General features: G+C 46.1%; 1 protein-coding gene across 3 annotated transcripts in view; it reads right to left on the bottom strand.

The window, feature by feature from the left end:
* Positions 1-6648, bottom strand: part of ZBTB46 (zinc finger and BTB domain containing 46) — an 83238-nt gene extending 76590 nt beyond the window's left edge. For 2 of the 3 annotated variants that reach the window (XM_090064126.1, XM_090064125.1), the window contains exon 1: positions 6339-6477. The gene's annotated coding sequence lies outside the window, so the exon portion shown is untranslated. Of the gene's footprint in view, positions 1-6338 lie in introns of all 3 variants that reach the window. The other variant, XM_090064127.1, reaches the window with a different exon arrangement.
* Between the last annotated feature and the right edge of the window lie 8888 nt (positions 6649-15536).

The following is a 15536-nucleotide window of genomic DNA, read 5'->3' as shown; positions in this document are numbered from 1 at the left end:
ATCAGTCCTCAGGTATTTTTCATGCTGACTATCTACATCAGTCCTCAGGTTAGCTGGAGTACTGCGTCCCATTTTGGGCTCCACAATTCAAAAAGGATGTGGAGAAGCTTGAGAGAGTCCAGAGGAGAGCCACGCGCATGATCAGAGGTCAGGAAAACACACCTTAAATGACAGACTGAGAGCCATGGGGCTCTTTAGCCTGGAAAAGTGTAGGCTCAGGGGTGATCTGATGGCCACCTATAAGTTTATCAGGGGTGACCACCAGTACCTGGGGGAACGTTTGTTCACCACAGCGCCCCAGGGGATGACGAGGTCGAATAGTTATAAACTCCTGCAAGACCATTTCAGGCTGGATATAAGGAAGAATTTCTTTACTGTCCGAGCCCCCAAGGTCTGGAACAGTCTGCCACTGGAAGTGGTTCAAGCACCTACATTGAACACCTTCAAGAGCAAATTGGATGCTTATCTTGCTGGGATCCTATGACCCCTGCTGACTTCCTGCCCTTTGGGTGGGGGGCTGGACTCAATCTTCTGAGGTCCCTTCCACCCCTAATGTCTGTGTGAAACCTATGTGAAGGCTTAATAAGTTCCTGATAGCTACACAGCCTGTTCAACTTCATGCTCCAGGGCATCATTTGACTACCTGGGTCAGGAAGACGTTTCTTCCTATGGTACAGAACTGCACAGGTCAGGTTCTGCACCTTCTTCTCAGGCAGCTGACATCAAGTGCTATCAGAGACTAGCTAACACACTGAAAGAACCAAAAGTCTGTCTGGTACGTTTCTGTCACAAGTTAAGCAACACAAGATGAAGAGAATACTGGCTAAGGTGAAATAAATGTTTTATTTCCAAAGGACTTTTGTAGTAATATAACAAAAAGAAAACTTTGAAAGGTGAATGGGCATGTGGATAAATATTCTTAATTATAAACATATTCCGTAGCAAACTGAACAGGGCGTCCCATACTAAGTACAGCTGGTAGCTAAGTTCCTGGCACGTATACCCTGCCATTCTAGTTACTAAGTATACTTCAGTCATACACATGCACTTACTGACTGGTGTAAAATATTTTAGACTCCCTCTGATAACCTTTCCCTAAGAATTCCCACACTCATCTCATTTGATATACTACTGAATTTTAGAAAGTCATCCTAGAGCTCTGTTGACTATTTGAATTAGTCACCCAAAAAGTTTAAATTAATAAGAGGCACAATTAAACAGACTAAAACTCCAATAATAGGGGTGGAGTAAAGGAGTGTGCATCAGCAAACCCCCTAAAATCAACAGGAAACATTAATGGCTGCTTGCAGGATGAGAGCTGGAACTCACTTTTCTGCTACGTACCACACCTGTCTATAAAGGTACTCTCCAGTTCTGTGTATGCAGACATACATGTACCTAGCTTTAAACATGAAGCAGAACACGCTTTCATCTAACTACAATTACTGCCAATAAGCTCGTCCCATCTAAAAAAAAATTAAAAATCTATCTTTCAATGATTAAGGAAACAACTACAAATAAATTACAGCAAATGATAGAGGAAAATAACCATTGCAAACAATTTTAAAGGTGATGATATAATTCTCATAATGAAATCCACCATGTTGCTTGATAAATATACCCAGCACTTAAGACACTTGCATTTATAAAGGAGCTGCATGCTTAGCACCAATATGACACTTGATCCATAGATCCAGAAGTGTTTGAGAGACATAACGAAGCATGAGCATGCCCATTTTACAGACAGGAAAACAAATAAAGAAAAACAACACATAGAGGTGTTCCTACAGCAGAGGTGGGAATTGAACCCAGTTCCCTCAGTCCCACTGGACAGCTATGCATATCCAGACATGTTAAGGCAAGAACAGAGAAGCAGCTAAATACCCTGGCTGTGGGAGTCCGGATTCCCCCCACCCAGTCCCTAAAGGACACCAGAGGCAATGAATAGATTCTCCAGACCCTTACAGAGGATGTAGAATAAAGCTGAGATCACGGGGTATCTATTTAAAGGAGTTTGTATTACAAACAAATCCTCCATATCCCCTCAAAAACAAACAAGCAAACAAAGGTCCCAAAGCTTCACGAGTTCTTTAACACTTGTGATACGTCAATGCCATTACCCCTTTAACATAATGGCACAAAAGCTGCCACAGGTATCATTAAATAACATGTTTGACATTGTAACTCTCGGCAAAAATTATCTGTCCCATAGTTTGTTTGGTCTTTGTTATGACCCCTCCAATCTACAGATAACCTCACACTGCAATTTCTTTCGTCATTAATGAACTGTAAGATACTTAAGTATTCAAAGCATGTGTATACACAAAGTCTTTAAGGCAGGCTGGTAGAAAACTGACTGCAAAATATAAACTTTTTATTAAATCTTTGGTGCTGAGTGCCAGAATTGTTTGGTGAAGTGTTCCTTGCTAGTAATGGGCACACACTGCTGGCTTAAGGGAATTATAATGAGTGTAAAGACTAGCCATTAGAGCTGTTCATAGGCTCAAACCCCTCAAAGAGACCCCTCTTTAGCCCATTAAACCAACCACACCAGAGCAAGGAAAACTTGTGCAACTGCTTTCTTCCAGCTCAGGAGTCTTAGAAAGCATCATAGGATGCTCCAGGATAGCCATCAAAACAAGCATAAACAATCAGAAAGAACAGAGCTAAACTGCTCCTTGCTTTATCTGCCACCACTGAGAACAATGGGCTCATGTTGCAGCAAGGAAGTTTAGGTTAGATATTAGGAAAATCTCTCTCACTGGGAGGGCACTAAAGCACTGGAACAGGTTACCCAGAGAGGTGGAAAAGTCTCCATCCTTGCAAGTTTTTAAGACCTGGCTAGACAAAGCCTTGGTGGGATGATGTAGTTGGGCTGGTCCTGCTTGGAGCAGGGTGTTGGACCAGATGTGACCTCCTGAGGTCCCTTCCAGCCCTCATTTTCTATGATTTTAAATCTGAGGTTGAGCTGTCACATGAAATAATCCTGATCTGGAAACCAAACGGTGGATTGGATGGTTATCTGTTGCTGGGAGGACAGGAAATTTTGTTAAAAACATTAAGCCTACCTAGATCATAGATGAAAATGGGGGGCAGCTTGAGAAACCACATCTGGAAATGGAAGGCAGGCAGTTTCATTGTAAATTATACCTAATCCCACATCAACACAACGTGGTACCAGAGCAAGAACGAACATATGAACTGCAATAACTGATCTCTCAGGCTCAAGACCATTTTTCACCCCCGGGGAGATGGAAGCTTGCCAACTAGTTTTCCTCAAAGCTCCTCCAGTTGTTTGGGGGGGGGGGGGGAAACACACGACAAACAAAACAAAAAAAACCTACTTGCAAAGAATATATGCACTGCTATACAATTGTCCCAGAAACAAAAAAAAAAAACAGACCACGGGGAAAAAATGGCCCATTTTCTTCAGTCTCTAAGAATCTTGTGTATCAGTCCTATTTTCAATGGTGTACACAGAGATCCTAAGAAAAACAACATCACAGGGCTTCTTAAACATATGAAAAATGTATTTTTACTCTAGTACAAAATTTATTACAGATTTAAAACTGTTTTGTGCATGGCACCAGCTATAAAAATGTAGTACTTCCATGACTTATATGAAAGTTAACATACAGTAAGTGAAACTAACTGGCATTTAAAAAGATGTCACTTAAGTAGAACAGGTTGTCGTATGAGGAAATGCTAACAAAGAACAAAACAAAACAAAAAGTGTATGATTTCCCATTTTAACAGCAATTATTCTATTAGTCTAGCAGACCAGATCACAATTTTCAGGAACATGCATATGAGAGTTCTGGTAAATACAAATCTAAATACTGTTTTGTAGTTCCCAGCCTGGCCCATGGGGCAATCTTCTCATTGGTTTCTTTGCTAGGTCCCAAATATACCTCAAAGCAATAATTCTTCACCACATGTCAAAAATATTGTAACTAATAATATCCTCCACCCAATCTTTCCATCACTAAAAGGATTTCAAAATAAAAAAACTTGACAAACAGTGCTTGAATTCAAAGAAGTAGGTAAAGCCAAATTTTAGCTACTATAACAGGACTGGCTAGAAAACGTTACTGCATTTTCTATATTATCCTAAATATTATTGCAAGAGTTAAAGCATAGAATAGCTCAGCAAAATTATGTGGAACAGTGGGAAAGCTGTTCAGTAGTTGCAAACTTCTTTTATAAAATGACATCCCCCTTTTTTTTTTTTTTTTACTGTTCTTAAATTACCCTGTTTGGACTGTTGTTGAAAGGACATCTTCCCCCCTTTCCACCTCCCCCCACAATAAAGAATGAAAAAAACAGGTTTTTCCTCTTTTTGAAGAGAATCCCTTTCAGGCAGGTAATACATCAGAAACGGTGATGCACGAGGCACAGACCAAATGTGAACTTGCAATAAATATTTTGTGGAAAACAAGAACCGGGAGCTAGATTATTGCTGCAATGACTAAGCGTTGCAAATGATATGAGCCATTCAATTAAAATCCATATAAGAACTTTGGTACAGGTGTCTGCAGCAGTACTGTTTGCAAAACACGTTTCCTAATTAGCATACCCTTAAACAATGCTGATAATAATCTTGTCCCTGTAATCCATGCCAAATGAATCATTAAGACTGTAAAATTAAAAAAAATAAATAAATAAAAAAGCAAGAGGAAATTCATTAAAAATCCCTCTTAAACTCTCCTCTGTTTATATTTCTCTTGTCAGGTGTTAAAAAATATAGCCTTCTACATACTGGCTTTCTTCAAAGCATTCAGTTCTCCCATGCAGCGTGCGCAAAGTATCGATGTTTTTTTTCCTCTTTCCTCATTTAAAAGAGGGAGAAATCCTCCCACTATTACAGTTAAAAAAAATCTGCTCCATTCTCTATTTGTCATCTGGGATTGAGTTATCAGACCCTACTTGTATTACTTCGGAAAACTGACATGTCTATTTACAGAGACACAAAGGCAATCCAGCCCTACCACCCCTCACTTCCCCAGCACCTCCCTGACCCCTCTCTAATCCCCCCACCCAATCACACACATTTTTTTTTTAATGGGGGTAGGCAGTTTGCCTGGAGGGAAAAAACAATTTCCAGTCACTTTTGCACTTGTTACAAACAACCCCCCCCATAAAATAAAACCACCCTCCAAAGAAAAGCACCCTTTTTTGTTATCTTATTTTTAATGGGGGAGACAGCTCATCTGGAAGGGCAAGAACAATTTCCAGTCACTATTGCACTTGTGACAACCACCCCCCTCCAGGAGCCAGGTTATTTTTTCAATAGGAGGCGTTCAGCGGAAGGAAGAAAGGAAGGAAAGGAGCTCACCTGGAGGGGGAAAAACCAATTTCCACTCATTTTTGCACTTGTCACAAACAGACCCCCCCAAGTATTTAAAAAAAAAAAAATTAAAAAAACCAAAAAAAACAAATCCCCCTCCCAAATCAAAAGGAGCCAGGTCATTTATTTATTTGTTGACTGGAAAGGACTTGGGAAGAGAAGCAGCCCACCTGGAGGGCAAAGCACAGTTTCTCATGACTTTTCTATGGGAGGTGCAAAAGAAACCCACCCTGCCCATAAAAATGGGCTGGTTCTTCATTTATTTATTTTTTTCTGTAAACAGGAAGGGAAAGAGGCTCACCTGCTATTTACCCAGGCAACAAACACACCCCAAATCGAAAAGAAAACCACCCTCCGGATCTAAAGGAGCTGGGTTATTTTTAATGGGAAAAGCAGGGGAAGGGCAAACACTCACCTGGACCAGACAAGAACAGCTCCGGTGACTTTTATGGGGGGGGGGGGTTGTTACAAGTGCAAAATAAAACCAGTCTCTAAATTAAAAGGGGCTTTTTTTTTTTTTTTTTTTTTTAATGGAAAGGGGGCAAGCCTGGAGTAGACTTTTGGGGGAGAGGTTGTTACAAGTGCAAAATAACCCCCCCCCATGGGAAGGAGCCGGTGACATTTTTCGGGGCACCGGGGTAAGGGAAGGACTCTCCCCGGGTACTCGCCACGGCCCCCAGCCCACGACGGAGACACCTCGCCACGCAGGGCGGCTGGGGGCTAATCCTGAGGGGAAAGGCGGGGAGCAGCTCCAGGAGACTTTTATGGGGGGGGGGGGCTGTCACAAGTGTCAAATAAAATAAGTGGGCTATTCTCCTCCAGGCACGGGGGGGGAAGGGGCTGAGGGGAGCCTCCAAGAGGGGCTGTGAGGCGGCGGCGGCGGGCGGTGGGAGCCCCGGGCACGGGTCCCCTCAGGCCGGGAAAATGGAGGCAAGGCCGGGCGGCCCGGCGGACAATGCCCGTCGGGGGGCCGGGAAGGGGCAGCCCTTACCTCGGGGTGCGGGTCCGGGCGCGGCGCTCCGCTCCCGGCTGTTGACGCAGCAGAAATTACCAGCTGGAAAATTCCCCTTTCGGAGGTTCCCGGGGGGAGGCAGGCGGAGGAGGAGGAGGAGGAGGGAGCGGGCGGGCGGGGTGGGTGGGGGTTAAACCCTGCCCCTCGCCGCGCGCGCCCCGCGCCGTGCCCGCCCGCCGGCCGGCCGCTCGCTACCTGCGCGCCGCGCGCGGACGGGCCGGAGCCGCGGGGAGGGGGAGGGGGAGGGGCGGCGAGGGGGGAGGAGGGGGGGAGGGGGCGCGCTCCCCGGATCCCCCCGCCGGGAGGGGGGGCCGCGCTGTGGCGGGCGGTGGGGGCGGGGCCGGGCGGCGCGTGCGAGGGGGAGGCCGCTCATTGGGCGGCGCCGGGCTCGGGCCTCCGCAAGCCCCGCCCCCCGCGCCGCCGGCCCCACCCCCCGCCCCTCGCTTGCGCCAGGGGAGCGGGGGCCGTGGGGCCACGGCCGGACACCGGAAGTGGGGGCGGCGCGGGGCATGCCGGGAAGAGTCCTCCTCGGCCGCGGCCTGGGCGTGGGCCTTGCCCCCCCGTGTCCCCGGCCTCTTGTACGGGCACGTGTGTGCGTGTGTGTACACACGTGTCTGTGTATGGGTCTGTGCATGGGTGTATAGGTGTGTACATGTCTGTATACGTGTTTAGGTACACGTGCGCTCGTGTACAGATGGGTACAGTATCCACATGTACACGTCTACACGTGTGTGCATGTATGTCTGTACGTACATGTGGATGTGTGTACGTGGGTGTACCTGTGTGTGTGTGCATGAGTGTGTATGTGTATGCACGTGTATGTATCTATACACATGGGTGCTAATGTGCATGGATGTGTGTTTGGATACATGTGTGCATGTGTGATCTCAGAACAGCTGCAGTCTCCCTCTGCCTGACAAAGGGCGCTTGTGCCCAAAAGCTTGCAAAGAACTTTTCCCCAACTATTTAGTTGGTCTAATAAAAGAAATCACATCTGCCCAAAGATGCCTGTGTATGTATATGTACATGCACACATATGGATATATGTGTACATATATGCATGTATAGGCATGTTTACATACAGCTGTGTGTATGCGTGTATATGCACACATGCGTATCTACTTTCAGTGCTCAAATCTCCCCGGCAGCCACTTGACTTCACACTCGCCGGGACGCTGAGGACGCCCTGCCCTGCGGGGCTGGCCCATACCTTTTGGCGCCCCTGTGGCCCCAGCTTGGCGCGGCGCCACACGGCTGTCCCCACAACCCTGCCCACAGGTGCATCTGCCTCCTAGGAGAGAGAGAGCACTTCCCCTCCAAGCACGCCCGCCTGTGCTTTCTCCCCGCGCCACAGCCACGGCCACTTCCAGTTCCTTTTTGCTGAAATGAGGCAACCCACACGGGCCTCCACCTGCAGCAGGGGGAGTGGGAAATCCAAGAGGCTGTGTGCAGAGCTCACTCCCCGCGGGAGAGTCCTCTCTGGACATGGGTGCACCCCAGGAGCAGCTCCCTGAGGCGCACAGCACTTCCCTGAGAAAAGATGTTGAGAGAACCCCAGTTTTGGTGGGGCGGCACGGGGGCAGCTGTGGCCTAACAATTGAGACCACGGCTGGAAGTCAGGAGGACTGAGCTCTGTCCCAGCCTGCAGTGCAGTGAAATGGAGGTAGCAAAAAGAGGGGTGGCTAGATATCAGAAGCTGGTACTTCACGGTCAGGGCAGCTAGGATCTGGAACCAACTTCCAAGAGAAGTGGTGCTGGCTCCTACCCTGGGGGGGTTTAAGAGGAGGCTGGAAGAACATCTTGCTGGGGTCGTTTGACCCCAGTACTCTTTCCTGCCATGGCAGGGGGTCGGACTAGATGATCTAGTTAGGTCCCTTCCGACCCTAGAAACTATGAAACTATGAAATCTGTAGGTGGAAAACACCATGTAAAAGGCAACGTGTAGCTATCGGAAGGCAGGGGAGAGCTGTACCTTTGCAGGCTAAAATCAGAGACATCTAAGCATAAGCATTGGCAAGCCGAGGGCTTGTTTTGTCAGAAGCTGTGAAGGGACTGCAGGAGAAGGCAGACATTCCTTCTTTGAATGTAACCCCCAAAGCTCCAGAAGAAACTGCCATATATATCAAGGGAGTGAGATAACAGGACAGGAACAGGTCTGGAGGAAGGAAGAAGTAACCTCGTTCATGAGTCAGCTGTGCAGGCAAAGAGAATGAGTTTCTGACCTGTTTGTACAGTTGTAAAAAACATGATTTCAGCCAGGAGTTTTAAGATACGATTTTCTAAGTGTTTGATCGCATGCAATTTATTGCCACTGGGTGCATGCATTTGTTGGGTTACTTTGGGCACACAAAGTAGGTAATTATGCATGCAAATAGCTGGAACTGGCTATTTATTTGCATAGTTATCTGGCTCTGTGTGTAACAGTATTTGCTCAGACAATTGTGTACCTAAACCCTGGAAATCTGCTCCATGACTCCTTTTCCTCAAAACGTGTTAGGATGAAGATAACCTGTTCTGATGGAGTATTCTTCCAGGGTGTCAAATTTAGTAGCCCCTGTTCCACTGAAGTCGGCCAAGTCATGCTGTGGCTAGCTTTCACTTCCACATGCAAGTCCCTTTCTGAAAGGTTTGGGTGAGCTTCTTATATGCTGTAAAGCAAAATCTACAGTTTCTATTTTTCTGGGTCACATTTTGGGATAGACAAGCAGGTGTGCTCACCTGTCTTTCTTCCCCACTCCTCTCACCCTCTGCTCCCAAAATAAATTCCCACACCTCTATTTTAGAAAATAAATTATTACAAGCGGTTAATCAAAATTAAATATCTTTCAACTCCAGTAGATTTTGGAACTATCTTTTTATTGCTGAAGGAATCTGTCTTATACCTGTCTAGAAAAAAAATCCCATTCAAATACAAATGAGTAGACTGTATTAGTTGCATATTTATGCAACAAAAGGCACCGTTTGTTTAGGAAACACATTAGAAGCCATGGGCCTGATTTTCGGACTTCTTTGTTTTGTACAAACAATTTTGCATGCACCCAGAAATTGAAAGGATTTTAATGCACAAAAAAAATGTTTTATGTACCTTGATCATGTGCACTTTGCACGGGAAATATTCCCATGTGCCCATGCAGGTGTTAGACTCTTTTAGCTGTGCATGCAGCAGTTGTGTGCTTCACATCTGAATCGCAGGCTCTAAAATCACATGTGCAGGAGCAATAGTAGGTTAGGGATGCGCTGAAATTTGGGCCATGTAAATATAGATGGGTCTATCTGTAACTACACTGTGTTCTCCCAGGTTCTGATTCTGACTGCATACGCTCCTGTCCTTCCTGGGCACTCTCTTCCCAATTTCCAGCAAGAGCTTCCAATGATCCCAGCGCACCTTTGATTGCAGAAGAGCATTCCCTAGCCCTGTATCGACCCAGAATTTCTTCCTCATGCCTTTGTTGGGGAAAAACTGTTTATTTGGTTAGTTGTGTGTGTCAGGCTGGACTCACTCCCCCATGAACAGCAGCAGCTGCAGTCTGGGCACTGCCCTAGGGACTGCTTTCCAAAGGGAGGGGGGAAGGGTGGATAAAGCCTGAGTTTCCTAAAGCTGTTCAGCACAAAGGGTTTGAGAAGAGCTGGAAGGTTTTAATATCCTTTAGCCTGTGGTTTGCTATCCCCACCCAGCTTTGCTTTTCGTTATTAGATGTTTGTATTGGATTTTAGGTTAGCATACAATTATACAGTCTATCCCCAGGAGAGGGGAGGCTGTTCCTCAGAAAGGAAGAAAGAACTGATGGTGGGAAAAGAAGAGAGGAGGAGAGAAGAAGCTTGGAAGGGGAAGGATGGTGTGGTGGGTGAGGTGCTTGGTGAATAAACTGGAAGTGTGAAATAGAGGTTAACAGCATCATGATGGACCATTGCTGATAGATGTCAGGGATGAAAGAGCATGTGTTTTGAGAATGAATCTAAATCTTTCCTACACTGCTCTTTGCAAGCCTGCGAAATCACAAAACTCATCATTCCAGGCCGTCATGCCTGGGGTGGTTAGGGCTTCCTTCTCTGCCGTGTGAGTTTGTAGCCATGGGCAAGCACATAAAAGTCACGTGCTTTTAGGATGTGAGCTCCGGAGACCTTGGAATTGCTCCATTCCATTTCTTTCTTTCTTGTGGTGAAGAATGTGTGAACATCAACATTTGTACACATGTACGTGCTCGCTTTGAATGTGCTGCCATGAAAACAGCATGCGCAAACACTGGGTATCTAGTCACAAACCTTGTGTGAGCACATCGGATGTGGACTTGCACGTCCGTTCTCAAAGTCTGGAAAGCAGGGTATGCATGTTCGTGTGCGTATATCATGTTTTATTAAATACATTTTTTTAAAATGTGTAACTATTAACTCTTACCAGTACAACCCTGCTGAGAGGCAGGCCAGAATCATCCCATGCTCTACAGCTGGGGGCCTGGGGTACATGGCCGTTGTCGTTTGTCCACATTCATATGATGATTCAGTTGGAGAACTGAGAAATTCTTAAACATCCCTCCCTGCAGTCCTGTGATCAGCTCCAGACCATCTGTCTGTCTGTCTGTCTGTCTGCCTACCATATAAATAAGTCAGAGTAGGCCTTATATGCAATATGTGCAAAGTAATTTCTTGCATCTGCTTGTAATTCTGCTCTATGCAGGCGCATGCTGTACCAGCAGTCAAAATCAAAACCCAACAGGCTGAATTACTCTCTTCTTTCTCCTATCTATGATTTGTACCTTAACATAGATGTGCAAAACTAAACAGCTGGAATTCAATCTGACAAACTTTTATGTGCAAGGATCCTCCCTCTAGTACTCAAGAGGCCAGGCTTACGGGGTTTTTTGTGCACTCGAAAAGTCAATCTTCAAATGAACCCTCAAAGCCCATTCGTGTCCAGAGCAGGAAGAAAGCCAATTTCCTGGGATCCAAACCTACACAACATGGCAGTTCCGGCTGCCCCAAAAAAATCTCAGGACTGTCACCTTCTTCAACCAAGCTCACGCCAAACCGCTATCTAGCAGAAGGGTTAAGGGATCCACATTCCTGTCCATATTACAGTGGATCAAAGGTCATCTGGTTTCTTTATCAGGGGACCGTGAAGGAAAGAAGGGAGGTGATGTGCCGCCCTGACCAGGTCATGTTAGGAGTAAACCACATTTAAACTGAGCTAATGAAAAAGTATTTGTCTGTCTCTCTCTCACACACTCCCAGCTTGTGCTTGGCGAGTTAGAATTCCTTCTCTAGTGGGAGTGAACATGTCAATTGTATTTTTTTCCATGATGTGTAAGGAGGCATTCACTCCGTTGTGGGAGTAGGCACTTGGGGGAATTCTCCATGAGCTAGCAAGGGCAAGTCACAATCCTACTATATATGGTGAATGAAGATTACAGAAAACCCCAAGAGAATCAAGCTCCCTATCTCCACCCCACATTCCCTCCCACCCCCACTTTATTTCCCCCCCACATTGTTCTGCTCTGTTGTTCAGCTGCTTGACATTCAAATCCATTTCCATTTGTGTTACTAAACAGGTTGTGCTGTTTGCGTGTTGCTCTCTGTACTGAGACGTGGAAGCGAGGTGGTGTTTGGTTTCTTCTTTATTCAGCAAGCTGTCCCGCTGGCGAGGGGCTGAGGCACCGAATAGTCAAACTGAGGGGAGGAACAGGAAATTCTCTGGGGTTGACATATGCTTGAGGGGTTGATTTTTAAACTGTCTGACCAGCCACCTCCCCTGAGCTCCTTTGGTGCAGTTCTTGAAAGGCAACGGCCAGTCTCTGGGGGAGGCTGGGGTTGACCGTCAGTGCTGGAAAAATACACACCCTTCAAAACCTTCCTGTTGGGGAAGGACCCATTCTGCAGAAGCCAAGATCCCTCCAAATTCCTCATGGATGTACCCAACTCCATCGGATTTGCTTAGGGTCCATGCATCGATTGAACTGGGGGGCTGTTAGTCACCCAGCTACAGTCCAAGCCTTTTCCTAGGTAAGGCCTACTCTGCACTGACGTTCTCTCCCCTAGAGTTGCTCAGGCACATGCTCTTTTCTTCCATGATGAAGGCCTGTGCCATCTTCTGGGGAGCTTTCCTTGGAGATCTCAGAACAGCAGAGTCTCCCCATGCCTGAAGAAGGGCGCTTTGCTCAAAAGCTGGCAAAAAGCTTTGTTCCAACTACTCAGTTGGTCTAATAAAAGAGATCACATCTACTCAAAGAAGCTTGCCTGCCTATGTCCTTAGAGCAACACATCTGCACCCAATAACCTGGGGAACTTTCTATACTTTCCAAACCACAGGCTGTCTGCTCTTTCCACAAAGCTTTCTGCAGCGTCAGATATCGATGGGGAACAGCTTTACCCGATCTCCATGTTTTCAACCGGTGAACAGACAGGGTAGCCTTCAATCAGAGCTTTTCCTTCCACAGGTTTGTGGTTAAGGTGGCTTCACTATCTGGAAAGAACAAGTGCCTAGGGCATTTTTCCCCCAAGGCTAACGGTGTAACGTTGACGTGGTTAGAATAAATGTTGATCTCTCATTTTCCCGTTCCAACAACACGTCAATTCTCGCTTGTAACCTGGGATCGAGTATCACGCTGTATCAAAGCTGAATCTATTTCTCTTTAAAATAATTATGAGGGACAAACTGGGAAAGGCCCCGACTAAATGCTAATGTCTACATCATTAAAAAGCTAATCTAATTCTCCATTAAGCTGAAGCCTTTTTGCTACAGCATCTCAAGCCACTCCATGTGTGTAAGGAGCACTCTGCGGAGCTACCTCCATGTTATCAGCATGGAAATCTTTCTGCTTTCTGTCAAAAACAAACACATTGCAAGCCTGTGGACAGGTCCTGTGTTTCATGCAGCCTGCATAATTAGTGTGCCAGGATAAGCAGTGCAATGCATCTGCTTAAAAATAGAGAAACTACAGTTAAAATATATATAACAGTAGCAAAGAGTCTGTGCAATGTGGTTTTGGGTTTAGTCAGACAATTTGTAGTTTGTGCAATGATTGAGGCCACATTCTAGACTTTACTTATCTAGGGTAGGTGCCACGAGCCCAGTCCTGTGCACAATGGCAGTCAAAACTTAGTGTGTCTTGCACCAGGTATCTGAAGCCATAGACCAACACTGTGTGGTGCTCCCTTTATTATTAAACCCTGCTAAAAACTGTTAGGCATCCTCCTCCTACCCCATCACCCTTCAGAAGGAGAAGGGATTGACCTTGCCCCCTAATTCTAGTGCTGCAGCAATGAGATGCACCCCCGCCTCTCCTACCAACCCCTGAATTAGCCAAAGTCTGATAAATGATTCAAACTCCATCCACTGACTGAGTTCAAATGGAAAAAATGTTGACACCTGAACCAAACATCACTTTACAGGGTACATTCATTCAGTCATCCATTACAGTGTACGGGACAAGAGTCATCCCTAGCAACATTTCCACTGAATCCAGAGACATTGTACTTTGGATGAATTTAAGCTATGTTCTCCAGGAAGCAGATCTATTCTAAGAGCAGATATCCCTGCTTCACTCTCCTGGATTTGCTAAATGTCCCATATTTTCAGACACTCCATTGGCGAGCCATCACGCACAGCATCTGCAATTCCAAGTCTTTGGTGTGGAAATCTCTATGTCCAGTTGTTTTTTGTTGTAAAAAATAGGGAAAAGCGACAGCAAAATGTGCCTAATGCTATAGCAGTGGTATGAACAAATAAAAGTCATTGCACACACCAGTGCATTGACAATAGATTGTTTGTTAAGGGAGATGAGGGAAGATAAATAAATTACTTTTATTTTAGACTCAAAGCAGTTAAAAAGCATTTAATAATATTTAGCTAAGAGTTTACAAACATCAAGAAATAATCCACTACAATGGAAGTATTTAGAACTATAGCTGAGGAATCATGACAAAATCTTGTTCAGCTGGGGACTGGCTGCAGTGAGGATGATCAAGGCTTTGGTAGAAGTAAAAAGGTGCAATTTTTGTTAAATAAGTTGTCTTTTACAGGCTTAAGCCCCAAAGGTTGATGCTGAGGTTTAAATTTACAGCTGTGAGTTTTCCCACTTAATCCTCCAGAGTAAAGTTAAGCATATGTGTGTGCCTGCAGAACTGGGACATTTGCAATGTCATCCAAAATGCTCCAGTGCCTCGAGGAGCCCAGAACTCATGATAACATCAAGGCTGGGTTTTCAGGTGTCACACGAACACCCCTGTGTACACAGTCCTTTGTACCCAGAATTAATTGTGCCCTCTGTCTTGTGCCCACAGCAGAATATACATTCACAACCCTCCTATATTCTTGAACATGGGGTGTGCTAGTGGAAAAGGGTTAGTATAGCTGCACAAAGATACTGGATGTACAAAGGATTTTGTGCACAAAAATGCCTGCGTGCACGCACATGCACAGAGGCCCCTATCTGACAGTCAGATATTTGGGCCAAAATTTTCAACCAGTGGTGCCTAACTGTCTAAATTCACATTTAAGCAGCAAAATACAAAAAAAAATCTTGGAACTTCAGAGCTGCTGAGCACCCACAGCGCCTAGCGAGAGCTGCAGGTGTCCGGCGCCCCTGCAAATCAGGTCACTTTTCTTTATGTGCATAACTTCAGGCCTTCTTAAGGAAAATTCAGTCTAAGCAACTTTGCACAGCCCAGCTGCCCTCCCCTGCCCCATTCACTGGCCTACACAAAGAGTGTCATCTCTTGTCAAGCTCTCTCCCCTGAAGCAGCCACCAAAGCAGTCTCTGCTGCACGACGCCGATGCAAGACACAAAGCCCTAAATGCCAAGGTGAGTATGTGAGAGGTGCTGACCGCAAGTATCTTTTGCAGCTGTGGGTGCTACACAATGCTTTCCATTCAAAGGTCAGCATTTGGCAAGCCTTGCCACTCACCGCTGGCCGAGCAGACCCCAGGGTCCTCCGGCCCTGGAAAAGCGGTGTTTGTGCCACTTTACAGCCAACACAGGCCCTGTGCAGCTGGGCTCAGAGGCGCAGGGAATGCTAGAGGGAGACGGCACCGTCTGCAGCTCGCTGTCAGCTCGCAGAGGGCTTCCTATCTCCTCTGCAATTGGCAGTGTGCAACACAAGCCAGCACAGCTCTTTTCTTGGTGCGGGTGGGGTCCACCTGGGAGCCATCCAAACTCACTCAACCGTCATGTTTCCAGCAGC

The sequence above is a fragment of the Crocodylus siamensis genome, chromosome 10 (assembly GCF_052110815.1).
Source record: "Crocodylus siamensis isolate JL-2025a chromosome 10, ASM5211081v1, whole genome shotgun sequence".
Taxonomy (NCBI): Eukaryota; Metazoa; Chordata; order Crocodylia; family Crocodylidae; genus Crocodylus; species Crocodylus siamensis.
The sequence above is the reverse complement of the archived record's forward strand: the minus strand, read 5'-3'. Positions and strand labels throughout refer to the sequence as shown.